The 27,822-nt window shown below is 34.6% G+C and overlaps 1 protein-coding gene across 1 annotated transcript in view; it reads right to left on the bottom strand.

The window, feature by feature from the left end:
* LOC108025937 (allatostatin-A receptor) overlaps positions 1-27,822 on the bottom strand; it is a 102,041-nt gene that overhangs the window by 61,230 nt on the left and 12,989 nt on the right. The window lies entirely within an intron of this gene.

The following is a 27,822-nucleotide window of genomic DNA, read 5'->3' on the forward strand; positions in this document are numbered from 1 at the left end:
TATAGGCATATATATTTTATACAATTATATAATTTAGGTATAAATTATTAAAATAAAACAAAAACTAATAAATAAAATACAAATTTTTTGGTATTTAATTTGGTATTTATTACCTTTTTTAAAATCAATCAAATTGAAATTAATACATAGAACAGAAACTTATATAAATATTATTCATTGTTATCATAGAAATATATATATTTTTTTGTAATACCCCCAAAGATCCCAGGCCACTGTGCCACCTTTTGTTGGCTGTAACAACGAGAACAGATTGCGATGAGGCCAACTCCCGACTATTATTAATACTTTGGCCAACTCCGCTCCCGCAATTTGTAAGCGGCTTTTTCCGTTCGCTACGTTTCATTTTCATTTTGCACATTCACACGTTGCGCATACGCCGCGTGGCCCGCATGATTTATACCACCAATTATCAGCAGCGTATAAATATGCGTTTGTATGGAGCTATTGTTATGCTACAAAATGCGAAATCTAATTAAGCAGAAAAACAAAATAGCAAAACAAACAGCAGCGAAAGGGCAGCTGGGAAAAATAAAGAAGATCGACAGAAGCAAAACATTGTTCTTTCGGAAAATGCAAAAGGGGAGCATCAGAAACAGCAAAAAAAAAGAAAGGGGGGAAAACCGTTTGGCTCAGCCAGGCAAAAAGTTGAAAATTTTCAACTCGTTTTCGGGGGGAAAAACAGGGGGTAGCAGTACCAAAGGGCCACTATCAGTGCATAAAAATATATTCGGGGGAGCTCCAAATCTGCACGTAAAATGTGTAAAGAACAGCATCAACAGCAGCAACAGTCGGGCAAAGTTTTCCATATCAAAGTTGGCAGTCTAGGAAGCTCGGGGAAAATCGCGAGGGGCTGGGCCTGGGGAGTTTTCAATGTGTTTTCCCTTTTTTTTTTTTGCTAGCTCGTCGTTCCGTCTGTCTAAAATAACACTGAATAAGTTAGTTAGGAAAGATTTGGGAGGGGTTTAAGCCGGGGTAGCAGCGCATGTTATTGCCACTCTGATATTTATACTTCCCTTAAGTTTTCCCAGATATAAACATTCCAAAAAAATATAGTATGTAAAGATTATTGCAGCATTATTTCCGTATTTTATTCGATTGTTTTGAACTCATTTTAAAAGTAAGTTGGACTCCTAACACTTAAATAATTTGCTTAATTTTATTTATCTTTTCTTTGGTTATTATTGTTTTATATTTATTGAAAGCTAAACCCTTTAAACTTAAATATTTATTTTAATTTTAGTATTGCTCCCTTCTACATTCTTGCAAAACGTTGCACACCCTTTATTAGCTATTTAAAACCCAGAAGAAAAATAAAACTGGCACGCAAGCTTTCAACGCAAACTGTCAATAAAACAATTTACACCTGAAGCTGGTCATATAGGGGTTTACAAGTTTTTTCTTTTTTTATTTTTCCCTTATCTTTTTTTCTCCGTTTGCTGTCAAGTTAAAAGCAAAACCGCAGGCTAAAAAATAAAATCAAACAGAAAAGAACTGAGAAGTCGGTTGCCAAGCTAATTTGTAGCAACAAAAAGGTGCAAGGGGGCTGACGGGGGCTAAGCGACCCCCTCCAAAACCACCCACTTAACCCCCGAGCTGCACTCCTTCACACTTCAGGGAATCCGGGGAGTGCGAGGATCTCACGCTCGAAGGCGATTTGTGAGTGGCGTTTCAGTCTGTTGTGGTTTTTATAACCGGCAACAAGGTGTTACACATGTCACCGTCTGTGTGGCGCCTACACTCGGGGCCACAGTGTCAGTGGCACTTCTGTGGTAAAATATTTAAAATATTTTTTAAAGGTTCTAAATTAAAATTAAATTATAAAACAAGCATTTGTCAGAAATATTATTTGTATAAATAACGCTTTATTAATATTAATAATACATTTTAAGCATGAAATAACACAAATATAATTATGAATTTTTTTATTACAATTGTTTATTCGTTCTTGTCTTTAAATTAAATTATAAAAATGTTTATATATCTGCAAAAAATTTCAAATTCCAGTTTAAATAAAAAGTGTTTTTAGCAAAGTATTTCTTATAAATTTATATTGTAATGTTTCTAAATGGGTGAGCGCCTTATTAAACATTTTTCTTCATTAGCTCTCAAGATACCTAATATGACAACAAGTTCTATTATCGCCTGTGGGTTGCTGAAACTTAATGATATATGGTTCTCCTTAACCTTTGCTGTACTTGAGACAACTGTGTGTCTACGGATCCTGTCTATATTTAATGGCAGCTTGCTTCTGTGTCATTCGAGTAACTTTGTCCTCGCCACCGATGTCGGCCCCTTTTCCGCTTTTCCCCGGCTTTTCCGAAACTTGTTTCATTTTCCACATACTTGGACGCATGTGAGTGTGTCGTATCTCGTTTCACGGCGCACGGAGCATGAAAAGCCCCTTGCCGCCATCATCATCATCAATCCCAAACCGCTTCCCTTCATCTGCCACCGAAAATGCCCAACAAATACATATATTTAGTCGGTCGAATTAAAGTGTCTTGCAAATATTTGTACCAAAAAATTGTTCACTTTATCGTCAAACTGGCGAACGATCAGGTGCCATCGTCCATCGGCACGTAGCTCAATCAATGCGAAACCAAAAAAAAAACCCTCTCGGCACAAAAAATTCCTACTCCTCTGGCGTTTTTTGGACTACAAAATGAAGTTGGCAAAGTTGCGCCCAAAAAGAAGACAGAAAATAGAGCGGGTAAAAGTGCCAACAAAACCCATAACCAGTTTTGCAATTTTATTCAGCAGCAAGTTTTAGTTTAGTTATTTAAAGTGACTTTTGATTAAACTTTCCAAGGTTCAGTGACAACAAAAAAATGGAATGGAACTTAAACCTATCATGCTTTAAATAAAATATATTAAATCTGTAAGGGTATTTTGTATGGTATTTAGTGGGTTCTTTTAAAAAATACTAAGTTGCTCAACAGAAAATTAAAGTTGTATTTATTAACTTACCAAAGTTAGGCTAATAAATTTAAAATGGAATGGTTTTAAAAAATACATAATTACCAATTTTCTATAAAATATTTAAACTTTAATTGTTAAAAAAAAATTCAAATTTAAAAGAGTATTTACTATGATATTTAGTATGTATCATTAAAAAATACTAACTCACTGCTAAGATATTTTTTAGTGTTTCTTTTATCAAACTTACGAAAGTTCAGTCAAAAATAATAAAATGGAATATAAGGAAAAAAAAACAATGCTAGTTTTAAATAAAATTCCACACCTAAGAGTTTTAAAAAATTATATTTTAAATCTGGAAATTATTTTTAAAAAAATACTAAATCACTCCATAAGTCACCATATGTTTTTAATAAAATCTAGACCACACCTTGGCTGAAGCTTAAGCTCAACAAATATTTGTCCCTTAAATGGCCAGGAATTAAAGATTTAAAGTGTTTGCCGTGCTGGTCGTAATCAAATTGGGATCAGGAAACTTAATTTAGTCTTTAATTCGCTTGGCCAAGTCAGACTTCTTGGCATATTTGCCATGTCTCCCAGGAGGCGGCAATGGATGGGGGAAAATGGAGCACGGCTACCTATGCTGAAGATTGCAGGAAAATGGCAGCAAATACAAATATTTGCCAAGCTGAGAGGGCCAAGAAGTTCGACCCGGATCGTTGGGATTTCCACTCCTGACCAGGCGCCATAAAAACATAATCCACATAAAGCTTTTAACGTTACCTAACAATGACAGTACAATACGCTTAAGCTGCGAGAAGGTGAAAAAAGCGGGGAATCCCGGCTTATATAAGGCTAACAAGAAACACACACACCTCTTCATATATATAAAAAAAAAATTAAATAAAGAGACACATGACCACGAAATTAAACGTAAATTTGAGCAAATAATAAAGGAAATAAGCTTTTGGCCACAATGAACTCAAAATATTTCAAGCATTTGTTGACTCGAGGTAAACAAAGTTTTTAATTAGAATTTTATTGTTATTTTAGGCATTAGGATCTGTGAATTTTTTGAATGATTGCTCAAACATATTATATGCATTTGTTTTAAGAAAAAACAAGAAGAGATTTTAATTGATTAAATGGAAATTTGTTTGACAAATTTAGGCCACAATTGATAAGTGGCTAACCAAAAGGACTTCAAGGTGCAAAATAAATACAAAGCAATTTCAATTAAAGGTGCAAAGCATACAAAAATAATTGTTGTACAAAAAATATTCAATTAAAATCTCTTTAAAGGTATTTTGCTACATAACAGAGCTTGATTTTTGTTTATTTGTTAGACAGAAATTAATAAGTGTCTAAAACCAATAAGCTTTGGAATGCAAAATAAATTTGGATAAAAGGTGCCAAGCTAACAAAAATAATTAATATGTACAAAAGTATTCAATTTAAATCTCTTTAAGGAAAATTAAATTCAAAACAGAGTTTGAATTATTTTTATTATTTAGAGAAAATTTAAAAAGTCCTAAAAATGAGCTTTTAGTTGGAAAAGAAATACAAATAAAATTTCAATTAAAGGTGCTTTGCAACAACAATTTAAATCTGTTTAAAGTTTTTGCCATTTCTAACAAAGCTTGATTTATTTTTTCTGAGGAGGGAAAACTTTTATGCTTTTCTTCACCAAACAAAAAAAGGCAGAGTTGAAATTGAATTATTTCTTTATTATTTGTGAGCAATTCAAGCGCAGTTCGTCGGCTTCCTTTGACCGCTTTTTGTTACTACTTGTTCTTGTTTTGGGCCTGGGAGAAAGTGGGTAACGGAAAACGGGAAATGGGAAATTGGAGGAGGAAAAGGGGCCGTTTGATGAGTGGGAGGGATTAACTTTTGCCTGCCGCAAAACCGGCAAAACCTCAATTATCAACTTACAGCAGACAAAAAGGCGCTTAATTAAGTGAAGCGTCGAACGTGCCCCGCCATTTTCCGTTTTCCCCGTCATGGAAAATGCCTTCGATCAGGGGCAAGTGAACCCCCCGGTCCCCCTTTCACCACTCCCCTGCCATCAGCAATTGTCCGACCCCCATTTTCCGACCGCCCATGTAATCTTAGACGTGTGTCGTTGTCAGAAGTTTTCTCTTTCTGCTTTTCCGCTGAGTCAGCGTCGGAAAATGGCAACGTAATCTATGCACTGCCCAAGGGCGGGGGCTGGAATACAAAAGTGGGGTAGAAGGTTAGGGGGGGATTTGGGTTTTTCAGCGCGAACTGAGAACTGTCATTTGCCATCGAGTTTAGTTGTTATTACTGTTATTATAGTTTACACACACGCATTTTCCGAATGATACATTGTTTCATATTCATGGCGAAGGTGCAGGGTATCAGCGATCATATACAAATGTTGGATATTATAGTAAAATATTTGGGCAACTTGCCTTTGAAATTTTTCAGTTTCACAATTAGCTCAGGGGAAATGTTTACCTGGAAATAAGAAAGAAATTTACAATTATTATATTGCTTTCCAAACCTAAAAAAAATTTGAAAAGCTTACATTTAACCCAACATTAATTTTAAATAAAATAGAACAATTAATAGAAATTATTTTTATGATACTAAATTAGTTATATTTATTTTTCTTCGCAACAAGAAATTATAAAAGAGTTTAATTTAATACAAACTATGTTTTTCATTATAACTTTAATATTAAAATAAATACAAAAATACTTTCAAATACTAAAGGTAAATTATTTATATAATTTGTATGTTCTTAAAATGGTAATATTTATTTTTAACCGCCGCAACAATATATATAATGCTTTAATAGGAATAAATATTAAAGCGAAAATTCTTCAGTTACTTGAGCTGTTTTCTTCAGGCTTTTAAATAATATATGTTAATGTTGCAGCATATTTCAGTTTATATTTATTAGTAGCGAGGAAGGGTTGCCAAACCATTAACTCGCCGTACTTCAAAACACACAAGAAAACGCCTTTTTCTGGCATGTTTGCGATTAAAATCTGTTGGTCCTTTTTAGAGTATCCCCTGGGTCGATTATTTATGCTGACCCTTGGCCTCCCGTCCGCCATTCATTTGTTGTCTGCGCTGTCGCAGCTTCCTTGCCGGCTCTATGGTTTTTTTTTCATATCGGAATTATGAATTTGAAGCAGCTGAAAGGGGGGCCTGTGGGTGCTCCATAGTTATCTAAACTTGTACAATTTGTTTGGCCCCACCCACCGCTCTTGGGGCATTTACGCTTGGCAGTGATCTGCCTTAAGTGCCTTCAAGTGGATTAAAAACATGGCAAATACACAGTCGTGTTTTGCCATCTCCATCTGTGTGTGTGCATGTGGACTAAATGGAAATGTTTTTCACTTGTTTACCGTGCGGGGAAAGTGCGTACCCTCTTCACTCTCGGTGTATTCCCAGATGGAACAGAAAATAAGGAGGGGGAAAAAGTAAGGAAACAGCATTCAAATGCTGCAAAGGACTCGACTACACTCTGTTACATCATGCATACGCCATGTACGCCACTCGGTGACCCAAAACGGAGTGGAGTCCAACTCCTGGCTAATGTGTGTGGCTTGCATTTCCCGGCGAGCACCGAGTGGTTCATTAAAAGGCATTTCGAATCGATATTGTACTGCAGGTCGTCCATGTGCGCTTACCCCACGGCGATTAGGAGGTTAATATTTAAACTGGGTTCTCTTTTTTAGCCTAATGAAGGTAAATAGCGCTGTAACCACAGTTTAAAATCGGTAAATAGTAGCTTAGGATTTTTTGCAAGCCAATAAAGCAAAGACATTAGCCAGATAAGAAAATTATTCTGTTGGCGGTATAAGTAAAGGATAATAGAAATAAAAATATAAATACATTTATAAAAAAAAAATCATTACATAAATTAATAAATAAATGAAGTAAAAAGACATATAAAGAAATAATGAATTAAATAATCAAATAAAAAAGCATATAAATAATCTAAAAAATAATAAATATATATTTTAATAATTATATAAGTGCATGAAATACACAAGTAAATAAAAAATAAATTATAAATAATAATATATAAATAAGTAAATATATTTATAAATAAATAAAAAAATAACTAAATAAATAATCAAAAAAATAAATAAATAGAAAAAACAACAAATTAATAATTCAATTAGTAAATAAGTAAATTAATACCTATATAAAAAAATAAAACAGCAAAAAAATATATATTTTTATAATATTAATATATGTAAATCTATAATTTTCCCATGAACCAATTTATTTTAAAATTTAATCCCCTAAGCAATGGAAAATAGTAAATTAATACCTGTATACAAAAATAAAATAGCAAAAAAATATATACATTTATAATAATAATATATGTAAATCTATAATTTTCCCATGAACCAATTTATTTTTAAATTAAATCCCCCAAACAATGGAAAATAGAATCCATTTCCGCATCCACTTAAGCCCTGGATTTTCCCGCTCGGGAAAAGCTAATTAAAGCGAAACCCTTTTGCTGCAAGCAAGAAAAACAAAGACAAAGTCCTAAAACGCTGAAAATGATGAACTTTTCGGAACAGCTGCAAATCCAAACAAAATTATTTTTGGCCATGTTTGCCAAACGAGAACCTCTTAAATTGAGTGGGCTGAACAATGGGGAAAGGACTCTCATAATTATAACCAGTAATTGTGGGGTTAATACTTATAAAGTTACTACAATTTGTATTAAAAAAATATATATTTTAACATTTTTACTAAACAGGTTTTTTGATTTTAACTAAATATTTAAATGAAACCTATGCCAACAGGTTCATCTCAATCTAATCTACTTTTTTGCGCCACTTTGGAAAATGATTGGAGTGACCCCGGGCGTTTTCCGCATTAATTGGCAAAGTTTCTCCAAACAATTCTCGGGGCTATGCAATTATTATTGAAATGCTTTCCTTTTAACGGCTCTCCCCGCGCTTTTCTTTTGTTCTCACGCCCAACTGTCTATCCGGGTTTTTCCGCCTTCATTTTCATTATTTTCCTTTCATTTGCCGTGCTCTACTTACAGGCAAATTGGCTCAACGGCGGCGTTAACCAAGTGTGATTACATTTTGCTTTTAAGCGTTTTCCCGGCAAAAACTGGAGGGCCCATAACCACCGCACTTAGTCATGGAATCCAATCAGTTTTTCTTGTTGACAAATGGCTTATGGCACGTGCCTATGCCACAACCTCCCCCCCACCCCCACTCACTCACTTTTCCGCCCACTTTTCCGCCAAAGAGCATTTGCTACTTTTCACAAAAGTTTCAAATACAATTTTTCCAAAAGCAAGAAGGCTGCGCCTAAACTTTCCGCAGGCCATAATAACAGTGGAAAAATGAAAAATGAAAAAAGGAAAAGAGCAGGCAGACGAAAAAAAAGGCAAAAAATTATGAAATATATGAATTTGTATACAAATTAAGTTGATAAAGTTGGCTTAACCTAAGCACAAGGTCCCCCGGCGGCAAGGCCCCCACTCACTTTTTTCTATGTAATTTTTCAGCGAAAAATAAATAAATAAGAAAACTGTCAGGTGTCGCTTCAGTTTTCAGGGCGGGGATCACCAAAAAGAAAAAACCAAGAAAAGTTTAAAATAAATCCAAGCCAAGTGACCCGCACGCAGCTCTGGAAATTTGTCACCCAAAAAAAAAAAAAAAACAGAAAAACGAAAAGAAAACCGTGAAGAAAATACAAAAGGAAAATCACAAATAAAAACAAAGCGCTGGAAGAACAAAAATTGTCGCGACATCGTCTAGTCAAATTGCAAGTGATTTGACTCAGGCTCCAGCAGAGAGCAAAGCCTTTGGGGGGCGGGAAAGCTCAGGGAGGGGCGTTGGAAAGTGGGGTGGAAAACGGAGGCGGGACCTGGCGGTGTTGGGTAACACTGACGGCGGGCCATTGACACATGACAATGGAAAATTTGCACGTTCAAAGTTCAAACAAACAAGTCAATTGGCTGGAAAAGCTGATGAAAAATAACCACTTTCCGCTGGCAAAGCAGTCAACGCATGTGAATTGCGTCATAAGCTAAAGTTAGAGTTAAAAAATAATTTAATACGGATTTTCGCAAACAGTTTTGGTCTAGAAAAATATGTGTAGCTTTAAAAAACTTATTGATTTAAATTACAACATTTTTAAATTAAATTTTAAATTTTAATAAATATTTGCTTGTAATTGTGTTTAAAACAAATAAAATATTAAAAAAAGCTATGCTAATGTTATTTAAATTTTTTTTATTTATTTATTTAATATTTGTATTTAATATTACATTTTTATAAAGCTTTAGGTAGGATATTAAAGAAGTAACATTTTTTTAATGGTTAATCTCTTAAAAATTTGTATGATTTTAGCTACAAAATTTAAGGGAGTATTTAAAAGAATATTATAATAATTTTAAAATTGTTGTTTAAACCAACATAATATTTAAAACTACAAATAAGTAAAAACTTGCCTAAGATATTCAGTACATATTATGTATATTGCAATATTTTTTAGGGTGCAAAAATAACACTTTAAAATTTTTAATAATATTCAATAATTAATGATGCATTTTTAAGTAGAATATTAAAAAAATCCCTTTCTTACCAATATTTAAAACAAATAAAATATCACAATATATAAAATTTCAATTCAAACATTTTAATTACCACAATTTAAGCCCACGACCAAGGTAGCATGTATTGTGATAAATAAGCCAAAATTAAGAAAAGCCCACCCCTTAGGTATAGTGTTTCCTCTGATTGCATTTGTTTTCCCGAGAAAATTGAAATTCATACTGCCGCCGAGCGGCGACCAAGTAATCCAGCACTTTAACTTATTTAGCTACCCCCCATTTTTTCGGCATTAGCATTTTCATTGGCTGCAAGTTGGGGAAAACCGAGAATTGCCAGCAACACGCTCCGCACATTGCATATTTTCATAAATTTATTTAAGTGCTGGCCATTTTTCCGGGCTCTTGGGGGGGAAATGTAATGCACTCGGAACAATAAATTTGTCGCAGCTAAGCTAAGTTGCGTGCACTCTGCTCAAATCACAGCCAAGGAAAATGCGCCAAAATGGGGAAAACTCTATGGAAAGACCATAGAAAAGCTGCAACACAAGAAACCAGTTGCCGACTTTTTGGCAAGCTGGCAATAAAAATGCAAACGGAAGTCGTCACGTGCAGCTGTGAGAAAAATGAACTAAAAAATAATACAAGTAAAGGCAAATCAAAACAAGAAAGCCTGCTGTTTAAATTAAAATAAATTAGCATTCCTGCTCGGCGAACCACCCTTGCGTTTAGCTAATTATGCAGAAATTTTCACTTTCGCAAAGTGTTTTCCCATTGTTCGCTCTCGTGTAAATTGGAAAATTAAGTTGGCATTAGTTCTTGGCCCGAAAAAACAATGGTCAGAAGTGACAGGCAAAAAGATAAAGCCGAACTACAGGAAAATGCAATTAAGGCGAGTCACAAGCTGCTCGAGGAAAATGGGGAAAAACCGTCAGCTGGGAAAGGAAACCACAAAACACCTGAGGTTAGCCGGGGGAAAAAAGGAACAAGGAGTTGCAGTTTAAGATGGAAAAGCTGCTTACGAAAAATAAAGCGAATCAAATTAATGTAATTAATTTATATAACCAGATAAAAGCCAGTGAGTTGAAGCCATGGCAACCATGATTTCACAAAACGTTTAACACTTTTTCTCTCGGCTTTTCCTGTCACGCGGTTCACTTGCGGCGGCCCATTTTGGCCAGAAGGAAAAACATTTTCCCCGGCCAAACTGCACTTAAGCCGATGCTGCCTGCATACTATTTTAATTAGCAGCCGTCGCTCAGGCGGCGGCAACAACAAGAGTGAAAATAGCGAAAACAAAGAAAAGCTGATGAGGATGATGATGACGATGGAAAGTGTCGTCTGCCTGCCAGCTGTCTGCACCACCCCCCGGCTTTTCCATTTCCCCGCCCCGCCCGCTTAGCATGCTGGCGAGGAAAGCAGCTGCTGGGCTGAAAGTTCAGCTGGACAAGTGATGTACCCACAGAGGAGGGTGGCTGGCACACTGAGAGAAATTGGTTAAATTTTTAAAGTATTTTTACTCTTAATGATTTTTCACAGATATATATGCATTCGAAGAAACTATTTTTAGTGTTCTAAGTAAAGCCTCTTACTTAGAACACTAAAAATAGTTTCTTCGAATGCATATATATCTGTGAAAAATCATTTAGAAAATTAAAAGAAAATTTTATACATATTTATACTTATGTGAATCCACCTATCAAGGGATTAACATTGTTAAAAAAATGTATATTTAAATATTCTGAATCCAAACATATTTTGCAGGGCGTTCTTATAAATTTCCTAAGTAATATTACGCATATTGATTTAAAAGAAAATCATCAAATTCACTTTATATATTTTGTTAAGCATAAAAAAATTGCACAACTATTTAAAAAATATAAATTACAATTTTGCTGATTTTAGGAAATATTTTTACTTAAGTGCGCTAATTTTCAAAACATCAAAACTGATTTTTACTTATCTATACTTATCGATAAGAAACCTTTTTGGTTTTTTTTTTTGCGATCTAGCTAACGGAAAACTATTGAATACTTTCAAAAATATTTTCTGTTTGACGCGACGTGAATTTTTCCACGAAACCACTTTTTTTCTGCGCTTTAAAAATAAATGTTTTAAAATTGAAAACTTATGTAATTCACTATTTAAAAGGCTAAAAGTGTATTTAAAAAATATTTAAACTCACACACACTTTAGAGATGTCACATAATTTTAAAAAAAATAAAACAAAAAAAGCTACTTTATTTGTGTTTATAAATTTAAAAAAAAAGTAAACAAACATAAATAGGAACATATGTAATTATTATTAATTATTTAAAAAAAAAAATAATATATTTCTTTTGGACTATTATTTTATTTATTTTGCCTTTTCTTATTTTATTTAGTTAATTAATATTCTTCTTTAATTTTTTCCCAGTGCCCAGAGTGGGGTAAGAACGCCCGCCACTCGACGCGTGACTCTCGCTTAAAAGCATGCCACGCTTTCTTTTTGCACCACTTTCCCTTCGGTCTTCTCGTTTTTGCATGTCACTTAAGCAGGTTGACTCTGGTGGACCACACCCGCCCGACCGCCCGAAACCACCTGGAACCACCCCGAGGGCCGCCCGGCACCACCCACCTGCGTGTTCGGCGACCAAAAAACATTGCCCGTTAGCGCTGGCGGGCGTGGATATTATCGTTAATTAAATTTATGGAAGAGCTTCGGGAAAAGCGCCAAAAAATAATGCGGAACTACTTTGTTCCGGTCAGTGCTTTCGACCGTAAAAAACACGCTTAAACTTGGCCAACACTAAAATTTCAATAAACAAAAAACCAAGCTGGTCATAAATAAACCGCTTAAATTTCCATTAACTATAAGGTACAATTTTACAATTATTTTTCGCACTGCATTTCAACTGAAAATGAAACTTTATCAATTATTTTCAAATTAAATTTAGCTGAAAGTTAGCAGGGACCAACAGTTTTTTTTCGAGTTAATGGAAAATTTCCAACGAAATTCATTAGGGCTAAAAGCAATTGTTAACTATTCACTATCTGCTCGTAAGGTATATTTTTTGTGGTAATTAATTTTGGACTTGTGAAAAATGACATTAAGGAAATGCCAAAACACGGGGACAATTCATCACTGGAACACTGAGACGCAGATGTAATCGCATTTTTACTTCGCTCGCCAGGCATAATGCCATTATTATGATTATCATTATTACGGCAAAAGGGTCTGGCAAAGTTTTTGGCTAATGGCAAAAAAACCGAAATACTTTCGCTTCAATATTTTACAACTAATTAGGGATAATTACCAGCCATTACCCAAAGGGATTTCGCCCGGCTCCTTGGCTTGGCGACAAGTTGAACCGCGCCTGCGGTTTTCCGGCCTCCGCCCTTCTTGGCCACCTCAACTAACGTGGTCGTTATCTTTTGGCATAGGCCGTCTAATGAACACGGAACACAGTCATTAGCCTGGAATCCTTTGAGCCCCGTGTCACTTGATACGCCGCCGACTGATTGGGATTGTCGGCCAAACTAGATCAATGTTACAGGATCGCTAGGCATTTTATTTGAAGGGGTTTCCTCCTCGATTTTTAATTTAAATGGTGTTAAAAACATTTAAATATGAATAAACATTTTTTTTTATTTTATATATGTAAAAATATATTTTAAAAAATATTTAACAATTGAGGGGAGGTAATATGATAGATAATAATAATATAAAAACTTGAATAATTTCCTTTATTTTATTTCATAAAATTAAAACAATTCAAAAAGAGCTTAAAAATAGGTCTAACTTTTTACTGTTAAAAATTATTATATTTTTAATAATTGCTTAAATTATGTGAATGGTTAAAATATTTATTCAAAAAGTTGAGTATTTAAAAATGACTTTTCCTTCTTTCCTATTAGCAAAAATATAAAACAATAAACAGATTTATTTAATAATACAAAATAGAATAATATAAAATAGTTAAAATAACTTATACCCCTTAACATACTTAAACTCTTTGTTGAATTGTTTTTATTAATTTGTTTTTTTTTTGTATTACAAATGTACCCTTTTTTATATTCATAAATTACCAAAAGGAAATGATGTGTACTTTGAGCTTCCAAGTAAACAATTTTTCTCAATTTTCTAAGCACTTATGAGGTTTCTGAAACGAGTAAAGAACATTTTCTTGTGTAAAGCCCCCGAAGTTTCACACATAAATTGGCCGTTTTGTCGGTTATTAATCACTCTAACATACACACGCAAAAATACCGCCAAGGTTACGCATGAAATTAGCGTGTAATTAATATTTTATTTGGGCTTTCCCACAGTTTTTTTTCTTTTTCCCTGACAAATCACTCGAAAGCATGCTATAAATGTGTTATTTATTCGCGCATTTTATTGTAAAAATGTAAAGAAGTTAAGTCAGTTTTATTTGATTTCTTTTTGAGGGGGTGACAAGACCCGTACAAAGTGCAAACAGTTGATAAGGAATTGGCTTGTGGGGAAAAAATCTGTGACAGCAAAAGGTAACCCATAAAAAAGTTGACCTCAAGCCGCTTAAAATTTGCTGCTTTCTTCGTTTTTACGAGCTTTTCGCAAGGCAAAAAAGAAGAAGAAAAATCAGGCCAGCCAACGACAATTTATTTTAATTGTAGACAGCAGACAAATTTAATACCCTTAAAGAAAGGCGCTGTTAAAAGACATTTAAGAATGCAAGAAAATGTTATAAAAATGGTTTTATACATTTTATAATATATTTAATTTCCATTGAATATGTGTTAAATCGATTGAATTAAATTGTGTAAAATAAATACAAGCGTTCGTTTTATTTTAAGCCGCTTTTCAGTTCCACTTGAAATGCTTAATACTCGAAAATTAATGAAAAATGTATCAGAAAATATACGAAGGACACAAGAAAAATGGCGTCAGTAGGCGAATAGCGAAAGCACATTGCGTAAGCCAAGAAAATTAAATAAAATTTATTAAATTGTCTTGTTTCACAAAAATGCCGCATGTATGTGTAGGCTCAGTTGGTATTTTTTTCGGGCTCGAAAGTGGGTGAAAAATTTGATGAGCAGAAGGGGTGTTGCCCGGCCAACGCAACTGGAAAAAAGTAAATTCAATTAAGACCTTACCTGCCACGCCCACACACCCACACACCTGCACGCCCACGCCCACGCCCCAAAAAACACGCACATGTATGCAAAGGGCAACGCAGGCAGGCAGCGCGAAAAAAGCAGCGCGTTCAACGTTGCGTATGAGTGATGCGATCCGATGGTGGAACGTTTACAAGGGGGCGGGGGGCGCCCATTTTTAAATTGTGCGAAAAGTTTCATTTCACATACGTTTTTGTGTTTTTTATTTTAAAATTATATTTACTCAATATGTTTAAAACAATATCGTTTATTAAGCAATTAAAATAATATTTTTGAATTTAAAAAGCTTTAAAATAGATTTTGTGGATGCAAAAAATTGTTTTGCATTTTTACAATTTTTTTTTAACAAATTTAATGAATTTAAAATTTAACATTCAAGTGAAAAGTGCTGCCCAAGAAATTATAGTATAATATAGTTTCAATGATAAATTAAAATGAAAGAATATAATTAAAATACTTAAGCGCCTTTAAAATTAATACTCAACATTTTTTTATTTAAAAATTATTTTAAAAAGTTTAAAATTAGAAAGAAAATATATTAAAAAGATTTCGCTTTTGGCTGTGGCTTATTTAAATGTATAATTAAATGTGCAAGTATTTAAAAATCAATACCTTCAATGAAAGACGAGGCTTTTAATATTCAAATGTTTTTAAATAAAATAAAATGTGAAATTTTGTTTTCCCCAAAACTTTTAAAAACATTTAAAGCTAAAAAAAAGCTGGGTGCAAATCCAACAAACTGCTCTCGCTTTTTGCGGGTCTACCTGTGGCTGTGGTCTCCACGTCACAGGACCGCCAGCCCGCCCCGATTTTCCGCCTTTTCCCGGCCATTTTCCGCCGTCTTCGGTCGCGCCATCGACGGCGGCGTCTCGTGCACTTAATTTAATGACCAAAGTTCAGTTCGCCGCACTGGGCGTTGCCGGTTGCCAGTTGCCATTTTGCCGAGAGAGTGTCCTGCAGGAGCCGCCTGGTCCTTGGTGCTTGGGCCTTGGTCCTTCGGCTGCTTTACATAAGCAGCGCCATGTTTATTTACATTTGTGCAAATTGTTATTTAATTAAATTTTAATACGCTTCATTAAAACTTCTGTCTACGCGCTCTCCTCGCATTTCCTTTGCCTTCCCTCGGCTTTCTTGCCATTTTTTTTCTCATTTTTTTTATTTTTATTTTTATTTTTGCCTTCCTCACGGATTTAGTCATTTTACTATGCAATGATAATCAGAAATCAATTTATTGAGTACACACTGGCAGACACACACAGAGAGTAGCCGAGCAAAAATGGTCAGCAAACGCGAATCAAGTCAATAAAATTCAATTTGCTGCTCATCAGCCGAGGGAGTTTCGCAAAAGGGAAAGAAGTGGGCGCTAATGCAGGACAATAAGGACGAGAAGGAGGCGGTCCTGCGAGAAAGTCGTTTGTGCGTTTAAGTAAATACAAGCACATTAGGCTACATCAACAGCCAGGAGAAGGCCGCTCGGTCAGCCGGACAGGCCTTTCGCCAGCCCCCTTTTTTTCCCCCAGTGCATGCGCGAGTGAGTGTGTGTCTGTGGGTAAGAGCTACTTAGGCGGCCAGCAAATGGTCGAGAGAGTGTTAAATAACCACTCAAGGACCTCGAGATACTCTGTTAAGGCAACATATGTGGGTGGAAAATATTAAAAATGCAGCACGCTTAAATATTATATTTTTCTAAGGGAATAAAAAGGGCATTGAAGTGTTCAAAGAGGCATACCTTAGTGGACTATTTCTAGGGTATTGTTGTTTTGGTCTTAAATGTATATTTTAGCAAGGCAAAACTTTTTTTTTGGCTTATTAAAAAAAATATAAATTATTTACAACATGAATTGATTGATATTTAAGCTTAGGAATTAAAAAAAAATATTTCTGAAACTTTAGAAATTCACTAAATTTTTATTAAATAAATTTAATTGATATATCTACATCTACATTTTAATTAATTTCCAATAAAAACTATAAAATCTCATAACCAATATGCCCAAATTCATTTCCCTTCGAACTAAAATTCAAAGAGCAGCAAACCAAATGAACTGCCAAGTGGAGTATACACAAAAATACATACATACAAATACAAACATACAGAAAAGCGGCTTTTTTGGGGGCCAGAAAAAAAAAATAAATAAATTAGGCGGCAAAAACTGAGAGAACTGAGACAAATGTCTTTATTAATTCTTTAAATGTTTTCCCTCCACCCACCAGAAGCAGAAGGAAAAATCTGGGGTTTTCTCAGCTTTTTTGTTCTTCTCTTTTCCTTGGCTTTTCCTTGGCTTTTCTCCTGGCTTTTCTTTTTGTGCGTCCGAGATTTGGGAAAAATGTCAAATTATGTTTGATAATTTGCTAAGCGGCTTTGGCCGCGGCTAAGCTGAAATGTAGAAGGGATCGCCGCAGAGCAATGGAGAAGGTCTGGGGAATGTGAGAAAAGGCCACCTCACAAGTGAGTGAAATCATTTTAATGGGCGAAACAGAACGAGCTAATTGCGGTTTTTTATTCACGGACTTTCCCCCAGCAGATTTTTCCATTTCCCTGAACTTTTAAGGGCGCGCAATTCGCAGTTCATCTCACCAATTAAAAATTTCGCCAGCCAAAAACCAACAGTTCGAAGCGAAAATGTGAAAAATTCCAAACGACGTTTAACAAAATTGTCGAATGGGGGGAGAAGCAAAAAAAGAGGTCCAATAGAAAAAGAAATTGGTGGCGTATACGTGATATGAGCTCCATGTGGACAATATCACGTATACGCCTACGAAGGCCAAGCGGATGCTTTGTCTATTCAGCATACACTGGAAACAAATATTGAGTATATCTTTAGGGTTTCAAAATAAAAAATAAATAATAAAACAAAAAAAAACTAAATAATTGGATAATTACTAGTAATATTAAAATATTACAAATAATTGTGCAGGTTTTTAAATAATAAAATAAATAGTAGAACAATAAAATAAATAAATATTTTAATAAAATAATACAACTTAAGTATTATATAAAGCAGGTTAAAGCAGCTTAAAAATATCAAAAAAATAAAAAATAATTCAAGTAATAACATATTAAATTAAATGACGATATACAAATATTTATTTTTTTACCAGAAATACATAAATGTTGTATTTATTTAGTTGTACTATAATTTGATTAATAAAAAATAAAAACCAAACATTTCTTTTAATCATAATATACAAATTGGTACGTTATAAATATATAATTAATAATATATTATTTAAATAAAAGCTTCGCAAATATTTTCTATTGATATTTTTTGTGCCTAGGTTTTATTAATTAAGTCACAATGAGTTCTGCGAACCGAGGCTGTGTATTAATTTCCTTTCAAGTAGTGCCAGACCCACTAGCATCTCATTTGCGACAGGTTAAAATTAGCTTTGCCTCTGCCTGGAGATTAACATTCCCCTGGATTAGTTGTGTCCTGTTATGGGATATGTTTGTGGGCCCACATAACTCGCATTTCGATGTTGATTGGTAATCGCAGCCGTGGCATTCCGTGGAACCCACTGCCCACCTTCTGTGTGCTTTGTGCATTGCTCATACGCCACGTGGCCGCATGTGAAAATGCTGAATAAAATATGCCCCGAATTGAGGGAGACGGTCGCTGCCATAAATATTTCATTTTCATTGGAATTGCCTTTTCACAATTCGTTAAATCTGGACAATAATACCCTGTCTTAGTGCCGTTCGCTCCTTCTGGTTTTAATGCTTTATTAATGCGCAGTGATGTGAAAGTTCTTCGGCGCGGAGGCGACGACTCGAGGCAACGAACAGATTGGCCGGGTCAAAGGTTAAGTCGACCTAAAACACTAAGGGTCGCCGGTGGGTGGGGGCAACAGGGAAATAAATTAAAGCCATATCCGGCGAGAGCTGTTCAAAAGTCAGCTGAGTGGCAAGTAAACAAGATCAAAATTAATTAAATTTCCCACTCTATTTGTCTTTTCGTATTTATTAGTACTATGGGAAACATATTTTATTTGATTTCAGTTTTAAGAATTTAAAACCCATTGCTGTACAAATAAGTTTGTTAAATTTAAATAAACATATTTCATTGAATTTTAAGAAGCCTTTGCTGTACATATCAGTTCTTTAAATTTTAATATTTTTTAAAATAATTTAATTTATTTTCAGACTTTCACAAATGCTTTTAACTATTTTTCTTAATAATTTATTTAATACAAAATTTGCAAGTGCAATAAAACTATATTTTTTTAAACAACAAAATTTAATAAAATGTAGTTTTTATAAAATTAACTATATTAAATTAAAAACAGGTATTACGAATAATCTTATATAAACGTTAATAGATAACAACATGTTGGTATTTGCAATTTCAGCCAGAATTTAGCCATCAATCCTGCAATCGCTCCATCAATATATATATGCACATCCCCCGAAAACCGAAGGTGTAACTAAACTGTGTTTCTAAAAAATCTATGCCCATTTTGGGTCTTTTTTTTTACCTCCTAAAGCCCCCATTTTGGGGCACGAATTCCTGTTCCTGTAATCTCCGTTCTGGAACCCTTTTTGCGGTTTTTGTGGCTGCCGCCAGGACGACGCCGCTCGGCGGCTGCCACGCCCACACCCACACACTGTGCCAAAGGGGGGGTGCCAAAGTTATTATATCAACATATTAATAAACATAATCCAGAAATCATATATACGTCGGCCCGCCAGACGATGATGAGCCATGATGAGGAGATCATACGGCAACCAACCGCCATGGAAAATTCGCCCCCCTTTAAGAATATTTTTCATCCTTTGTGCATATTAAATTCATTTAAAGATTTCAAACTTTTGCTCGTTTCGCAGTCCAAAGTAAATAACAAAAGTAAAGCCCACACAAAGCAAAAAAAAATGAGGAAAAACGAACGAGGGAGCAAAGACGAAAATGTCTGTAAATGAGTAATAAATGCGGCTGCGAAGTACTCCAATAAGGGCACAAAAAAAACCAAGAAAAAGCGGGGAGTTGGGGGCCATATTCCTAAGAAAGAGCTCACCATGAAATTTGTTTAGGTTCCTAGCAGCGAAATTTTGGGGGCGGGGCACTGGGGAAAACAAAACAAAAGGCACAGTAGCGTTTTCTTTTCGAACGCCAGCTGTTTGCTTTTTAAAGTAATTTCTCAATCACCGGTCGAATCCCAACTTGCCACGCCCTGTGGCACACCTTTCGCCGCCCCTTATTGTATGCTAATTGAATGCATAAATAAATTTGTTGCCTCAATTTTGGGGCACGGAAAAGGAGCTCGGGGCTTTGTTTACATAGTGCCAACATCTGATTTTCACTTTTTACGACCACTATTTTCAGCGCAATTAGGTTCTGGTTTTTCTTTTGTTTAAAAATAGTAGAAAATATTCAGTTTCTTGGCTGCTATAACAAAAGTAAATGTCCGAAAGAGGTACGTCATACCTCGTTGAGTTTGTTGTTGAATTTCCAATCTATTGGCATTCACAACTGAAAATTTAAAATTTTTGACATTTCTTGTACACAAAAACGTGATACACCCCCTTACAAAAAATGAAAAAAATGTTCAAAAATTAAATATTTCTTTAAATGATGGGGATCGTTAACAGAGCTCGCCAGCTGCTCAAAACAGTCGGTCTTTTCGCTCTACGCCTTGATTTGGCTACGCTACGATCAAAAAACCACTAAAAATGGGGCATTTTTCGCCAAAATCGGAATTTCAAAAAATCCTGATGCACCCCGTTACAAAAAATGAAAAAAATTGTCAAAAATTAAATATTTCTTTGAGTGATGGGGATCGTTAGCAGAGCTCGCCAGCTGCTCAAAACAGTCGGTCTTTTCGCTCTACGCCTTGATTTGGCTAAACTACGATCAAAGAACCACTAAAAAAGGGGCATTTTTCGCCAAAATCGGAATTTCAAAAAATCCTGATGCACCCCGTTACAAAAAATGAAAAAAATTGTCAAAAATTAAATATTTCTTTGAGTGATGGGGATCGTTAGCAGAGCTCGCCAGCTGCTCAAAACAGTTGGTCTTTTCGCTCTACGCCTTGATTTGGCTAAACTACGATCAAAGAACCACTAAAAAAGGGGCATTTTTCGCCAAAATCGGAATTTCAAAAAATCCTGATGCACCCCGTTACAAAAAATGAAAAAAATTGTCAAAAATTTAATATTTTTTAAAGTGGTATTCAACATGTAACATTCAACAAAAGACATACAACTAACAACGTAAGACATGTTTAATGTTTGACGTTGTAAAAATAACCTGCCATTATGCAATTATTAAATATTATTTAAATTTTACAATGGCCACGTCATCGAAAATGTTAATTCCAAATTAATTTCTTCGGTGGGAGCTTATAATTCCCAATCAGTTCTAGCTCGAAAATGCATGACCTGTGGGCTATGGTCGCTCTCAAAATCAGTTGACCGGAAGTTCCGGCGAGTGTGTGTGTGAGTGTGATGGTCCTCTTGGACAAGGTGGAGGTGGCACTGGACTCCAGGATGCAGTGCGTCGAGATCCTGTCTAGGTATGAATCTTATATGTATAGGTGTTAATTAAATGTTTGTTGTTAAATGTGCAACATTGTAATCAACATGTAACATTGAACAAGTAACATTGAACATGTAACATCCAACATTAAACGTCCAACTTACAACTTAAGACATGTTGAATGTTTATGCTGTATAAATAAGCTAAACATGTATTTGTTATGTAATACTCATGAACTATACAATTGGCCACGTCATTGATAATGCTAACAATAAATTGATCTCTTCTTCTTCTAGTTCTAGCTAAAAATGGGTGCTATGGTCACTCGAAAACTCAGTTGACCGGAAGTTTCAGCGAAGAATTGTGTGTGTTGGTGCTTTTGGACAGATCACTGGATAAATATGGATGGATATGGAGCTTTTGCAATGATTACTGGATATATAAATATATACGTAGATGTCATTGAAGACTCCAGAGCATCGAAAACTACTTCAGGTATGTACTTTAGTGAATTAAATATTTTAAGTTACCCCTTAAGCTAGACCAAGTATATTGTATGAGAAAAGCCTATATCAGAACCATTTTAGTTGGAAATCATTACATATGTATATTTGCTAATTTTTTTTTGGTGAGATGAAGGTTAAGAGTCAGAATGAGGAATGTCATACCTTGTTGTTAAATTTTCAATTTATTGGCATTGAAACCTAAAAATTTTTAATTTTTGGGCACATGATAAGCCCCTTACAAAAAATTAGATTACACTTTACCATTAAATGAAATCTTTTGTGATGCTGATCGTAGCATATTAAGCAAGCTGATCAACACAGTCGTTTTTTGTGTGCCTTGATTTGGCTAAATATCGACTGAGAAACCATGTTAAAAATCGTATTTTTGTCAAAAAACTAATTATATCTCAGTAACCTCTATCTTTGAAATGGTTTTATATTTAGGTTATTTAAATCTGGAAAGAGATATCGTTTATTTTGCCCAAGGACTGCTAAAGTGCGTGCTAGAGTTTGAGTGAGTGATATAAATAAAAGATGTATCTATAAATGCGACCAGCTGCAAGGCAACGGCCTAACTCTCACTTTCGCCGCCTTTCCCATATTTCTGTCAGCCATCAGTCAAAGTCAAAGGCGAGGGCCAGGGCTCATATAGAATATCCCGGGCAGGGATACACCGCCTACAGGAATACCACGATTTATGCATAATATTTGGCAGGATGAGCCCATCCCCACCCGAAACTCTGCCCTTCGCCACCTGGCAATGTTTGCTTTGTTTTCTTGGCGTGTTGTTTCTTTTTTCTGTTTCCTGCCCCATTGTCATTCTGGAAACGGAATAAATAAAGTAAAATAAAACAATAGAAGGGGCACATGCTAAGTTTCTGGGCAGAAGGCAGGAGATGAGTTCAATCGGCGACTGGCAACCGGCAAAACACTTTCAAAGCAATAAAACGAGCAATTTTTACGATTAATGGTGAAATAAAATATCGCTTTGGCCCCAAAAAAAACCACCTCAGCGTAACCCACCTCTGGCCGCTCTCAACCCACCACCAAAGTAGTCAAGACACTGTGAGAATACTACATTTAATTGGTAATCTTACTAATAATCAATAAATATTAAAGCTGTAACACTAAAATAGTTCGTAAAATATTTTTTAAGTTTTTAAAATGAATGAAAAATAATTCTATTTAAAACTTTTTAATAAAATGTTATATCATATCAAACTATAATTCATTTAAAATCATTTCTCAAAATATTTGAAAATATTTGTATTAAAAAACTGTGATATAAACCTCTATGAAAAAAACATACTTTTCTGAAAGTTTCAGTGTTATTTCGTATGCAATAAAATATGATATCAAATTATTTCCCAAACTATTTTAAAAATATATTTTTTTTAGCATTTTAATAAATAAACAATTTTACAACCAATTTTTTACACAATAGGATATTAATTTTATAATATAAATTAATAAAACGATTAGCAATTTTTTAAATGTATACAATTTCTTTTTTTATTAACCTGTTTATTATTATTTTTCTATATCATTATATTAGGAAATATAAAAAATTAAATTGTATTACAGTGTTTTAATAAGTATGTTTCTTATTTTTTTAATTAGTATTTTTTTGTATTAAATATATTTTAAAAGACAATAGAGCATTTCTCGCAGTGTCCTTGTTGCTGCGTGTGGCAACTTGATAGGTGGCATAAAAACATGCCGAAAAGCGAAACCCGAAACCAAAGCAAACAAAATCGCAACATTTTGAAAAACAGAAACCCCGAGATGGAGCAAATAAATGGGGAAAGGTGGCACAGTAGCAGGGAGGGAGCAGCGAGGAGCTGCCTTTGGAGAAGTGAAGATTTGCGCTGGGCTGCAGTTGCTCATAAAAATGCCAAATAAAATGGAGAATTAATCAACTCCGGCACCGACCTGACCTCAGAAAGCCTCTCCTTTGCCCTCCGGACCTACGGGATTTACGAGGTCCCGACCCTGACCTCCTCTTTTTCGATGGCTTTATTTTCGCCATTGCCCAGATTTGCGGACAATGTTGTTAAACCCCTTCCAATTTAATGAGCTCCATCTTGGTGCTGAGTTGAAATTGATCCCGATGATTATTATGGGGAAGAAGGGCTGCAATAAGTGATAATTAAAAATAGCCAAACAATTTTAACCTTGAACCGGAAAACTAGAGCAACTTTAATTAGATTCTATTATGCTTGATGTAGAAATTGATATGCCATCACCCTGTTTGTTGGGGAAAAGTGTAGCCCCAAAACAAATAGGATTTAAAGAGGAAAAATCTTGAAAATAATTTACAATATTATTATTTATTATACGAAAATAAATATAAAGAGGGATTTACCATTTTAACAAAATTATTTTTTTGAACTCAAATTTGGTTGGGTATCCTTCTCTCATTTGATTTAAAATATATATACATAAATCCCTGCTAAAAAAATATTGATGGCAATGCCAACCTGTTAAAGCGTTTTTTCCCCCCATAAGTGCTTCAAATAATTTATCTATATTTTTTGCGGTAATGGAGGTGATAGAAAATGCCAGGTAGCATTAATATCAAAAAACGAGGACTCCCAGTCTCTCTGCTGGAAAAAACCAGTAACAGCGAAAAAAATATATATTTCTTTATGTGATGCTTGTCTGCAGAATTTCTGTGCTTGCTTCTATTTTTCATGTGGATAATTTATGATCCGTTTTTCTTTCGGCTACGTTCCCATCGTCAAAACACAGGCACAACTTCAATAAAAATTCATAAATTATTTGTTGATGCGTATTGAATTAAGCATTTGCCACGCCCATCAAATTTACACATGTCACAAACACTCACACACACGCTTCTTACGTTTGTAGCAAAAATAAAAATAAAGATACAGATAAAAAAAGAAAATGCGGAGCCAACTTTGCTGGGATTTAAAATTTATGCATGGTGGGGAAGGGCGGGCGTGTGGGAAAAACTTTTGCCGCTGTCAATATAATTGAAAAAATTTTCCCATCCACGCCCACTGGCACTCGCACACACACGTTGTCAAGTGCAGGACGAATGCCTATTTGTTATTTATTGTGATTTGTTTACATTTTGTTATTGTTTTTGCCCAACATATCTGCTGGCCAAAGGAACAGGACATTCCTCTTGTTTTTGCATATTTTTTGCCCTTTTTCTTGGCTTTATTGAGTGGCAGCATTTTAATATGTGGAATACATTTGCCTGTCAATGTGTGGGTGCCAGAGAAATGGTCTGTGGCGGGAGAAAGTAGCCAAGTGGTGGAAGAAGGGGGGCGGAGAAAGCAAAAGAAGGAAGCAAGTTGAAATGCAAAGCAGAAAAGCCACGGATAATCTTCCATTTGCCAGGAAAATGTATTTCCCTCCCAGAGGTTCTTATTTCTGATACATCAGAGCTATCATAGGTTGGATATAAAAGGAATAAGGAAGCAGATTGGGTTTCTAAGAACTCGTTTTAATTATTTTTACCATGTTCTTAAATTTTGGTTTGGTTTTAATTTCTAAATTTAATTATTAAAATAAAGGTTTTTAATGCTCCAATTTAGTTAATGGAAGTTAGGGAAGCTTAAAACTTACTTTTACTTTTATAAGTCATCTAATAAATAAATTGCTTTCCCAAATAATTTTGTTTGCTCAAGCTAATCATTTTTAATTGATAGCTTTTTACATTTCCCAATTCATATTTCAATTAAGTTTTTCTTCAGACTCAATTAATATTAATATATTTCGGACACTAGCTTTCAGTTAAAATATTTTTGAGATTTGTTAAAAATGCATAAGTTTTTAATTTTCAAATCAGGTTGACCCTTTTTTAAAAAACTGTAAAAATTCATTTTATTTCTTAATACTTGTAAATACATTTTTTGTTAACTCAAACCCAATGGAATGTTGCTGAATACTTAAATTAATTAGATGACAGATTGTTCAAGCTAATAATTTGTAATATCAGAACCTCTTTATTAAATTGATTAAATAAAATATTTTTCCAGCTAATAATTTCGAATTTACAAGCCTTTTTTTGACATTTTTTTTTGTTTTGAATGTCAGCAACCCTTATCGCTCAACATGTCGTATGAGTGATATCTCAAAAAACTCGTCCTTTCAATCATTTGCGCTACCCACAGCACCTGAGTTCGACATTTTTGTTTTCTGTTTTTAGCATTTCTCCCTTGTTTTTCGCTGCTCTTTTCGTTTTTTGCCCATTTTTTGGGGCCGCTGCCGAAAAGAGAAAACGAAGTTAAATATTTTAAGTTCATAAGCCGCACACAAATCCCTCGCAAAATTAATTAAAACGAAAAAAGAGAGACGAAACAAAACGGGCCCCGAAATAAAGTTGGGAAAACATTAGAAATGTTTGTTGGCGCTGTTATCATGTGATTGACTTGACGAAGGACAACAAGGACGACGAGCCAAATGGCAGCAGTGACGGCTTATGCCTCGCATTAATTAACTTAATACACGACAAAATAAAAATGAGTATCCGAAAAAACAACAAGGCGGGGGTGTGGCATAAATATGCGCATTAAACAAGGCCGAATTATGTTTTGAATTCGGGAAAATTTTGGGGCGAAATGAAGACATTAACATAAACACAAACACGAGTGTTTGCCTGTTAAAAATGCGAAAAAAAAAATCAAATGGGGAAAGCTCTATTAGGGGTAGAGCTGACTGACAAATATTTAATCAAGCCAAATCCTTTGAACAAGCCGAAATTTGTCAGCCCCCAAAAACCCCACGCAAAGTGGTCAAGGGGAAGTCTTAAACATTCCCGGCCATTTATCAAAACTATCAAAAGTTTACAGCTCCCATTCCTCACAGATCCCAAATAGTTTCAAATCTGTTAAATCGAATTCCGAAAAGAAGGAAGTCGCTGGGAAAAAGAGACATTGAATAACAAAAGGAAATGACGACGGGTAAATACCTTAAAAAACTTAAACCTTTGGAAATTTTGTAAAACATTAAATAATAGTAGTGTAGCCTTTCTAATAATTAAAACTTGTTGACTATCTTACGAATATTTTAATTATCTTTAGATTTTTTTAAATTGTATTAGGGTCATGTTATTTTAATAAGCAGTAGCCAACGTTTGAACCTTTTTTTAAATTATTAAAATACAAAATAAGATTTTTGAAAAATTAAAATAAATTAATTATCTTTCAGAACTGTTTATCTATCTCTACTTCCATTAAACTTAAATAGAGCCATTTATTTAAAAACAATTATTAAACAAAGTTTGATCCTTAGGTTTTCTTTAAAATTACTTTAAACAATTACCTTTTTAAAAATGTATAAAAAAAAGAATAATGAATAATGTATTATCCATGAGGATATTTTATTTATTTTTACTTTTTGTTTTTTTAATGTTATAAACCAAATAAGCTTAACTTATATTTAAAAACATTTAATCTCCTTCTCTAAATTTTATTTATCTTAAATTTCTTTTGAAATAAATAGGGTCCCCTTTTATTTTCAACAATCTCATAAAGAATTAATTTTATTTTTAGAACCTAAATTGCTGAAAAATATATGGTACATCCACACTTAGGTCACTGAAAATGGATACATTTTGGGGGTTTTTGACCCAGTCATTTGAGAGTTTCAAAACAATTTCGAGGGTCCGGCGAGAGCAGTCTGGAAACCCGAAAAACCTGCCCCAAATGATTGATGTCCTCGCCTGGCGCCCACAACACTGGATGGCAAATCAATCCGCTCATCGAACCTAATCCACCCGAAGTTAACCGGAGTTCAGGGGTCGCATGGCAGGGTATCGGGTAACCCTTTCGCTTTGCGGCCAACGGATTCGGTGAATCTGCATATATAAAGGGATATTTAAGCACAGGCACCCACGCCGGGACACATGCTCGCATTGACAGCGCCATAATTTATTGCTTCGTTTAATTTTTGACATTCGCCGGGAGTGGCAAGTGGGGTGCACAACAGTGCGTATGTTTGATGTGGCCGAGCGTTCGGGCCCGGCCTTTAACAACTGTTGCCGCCTTTTGGGCGTTGGCCACATAAATTCGTGTTCTTCCCCTTTCCCCTTCTGTTAGGCTCCCTGTTTTTTTTGGCCCCCATTTTCTCGGATTTGCCCCAAAGGCCAGCTGTAAGCTGTAAACTGTTTAAACTTTTCCTTTTTATATGCCAAAAAAGGAAGAGAGGAGTAAACTTGGTGTATATGAAG

The sequence above is a fragment of the Drosophila biarmipes genome, chromosome X (assembly GCF_025231255.1).
Source record: "Drosophila biarmipes strain raj3 chromosome X, RU_DBia_V1.1, whole genome shotgun sequence".
Lineage (NCBI taxonomy): Eukaryota > Metazoa > Arthropoda > Insecta > Diptera > Drosophilidae > Drosophila > Drosophila biarmipes.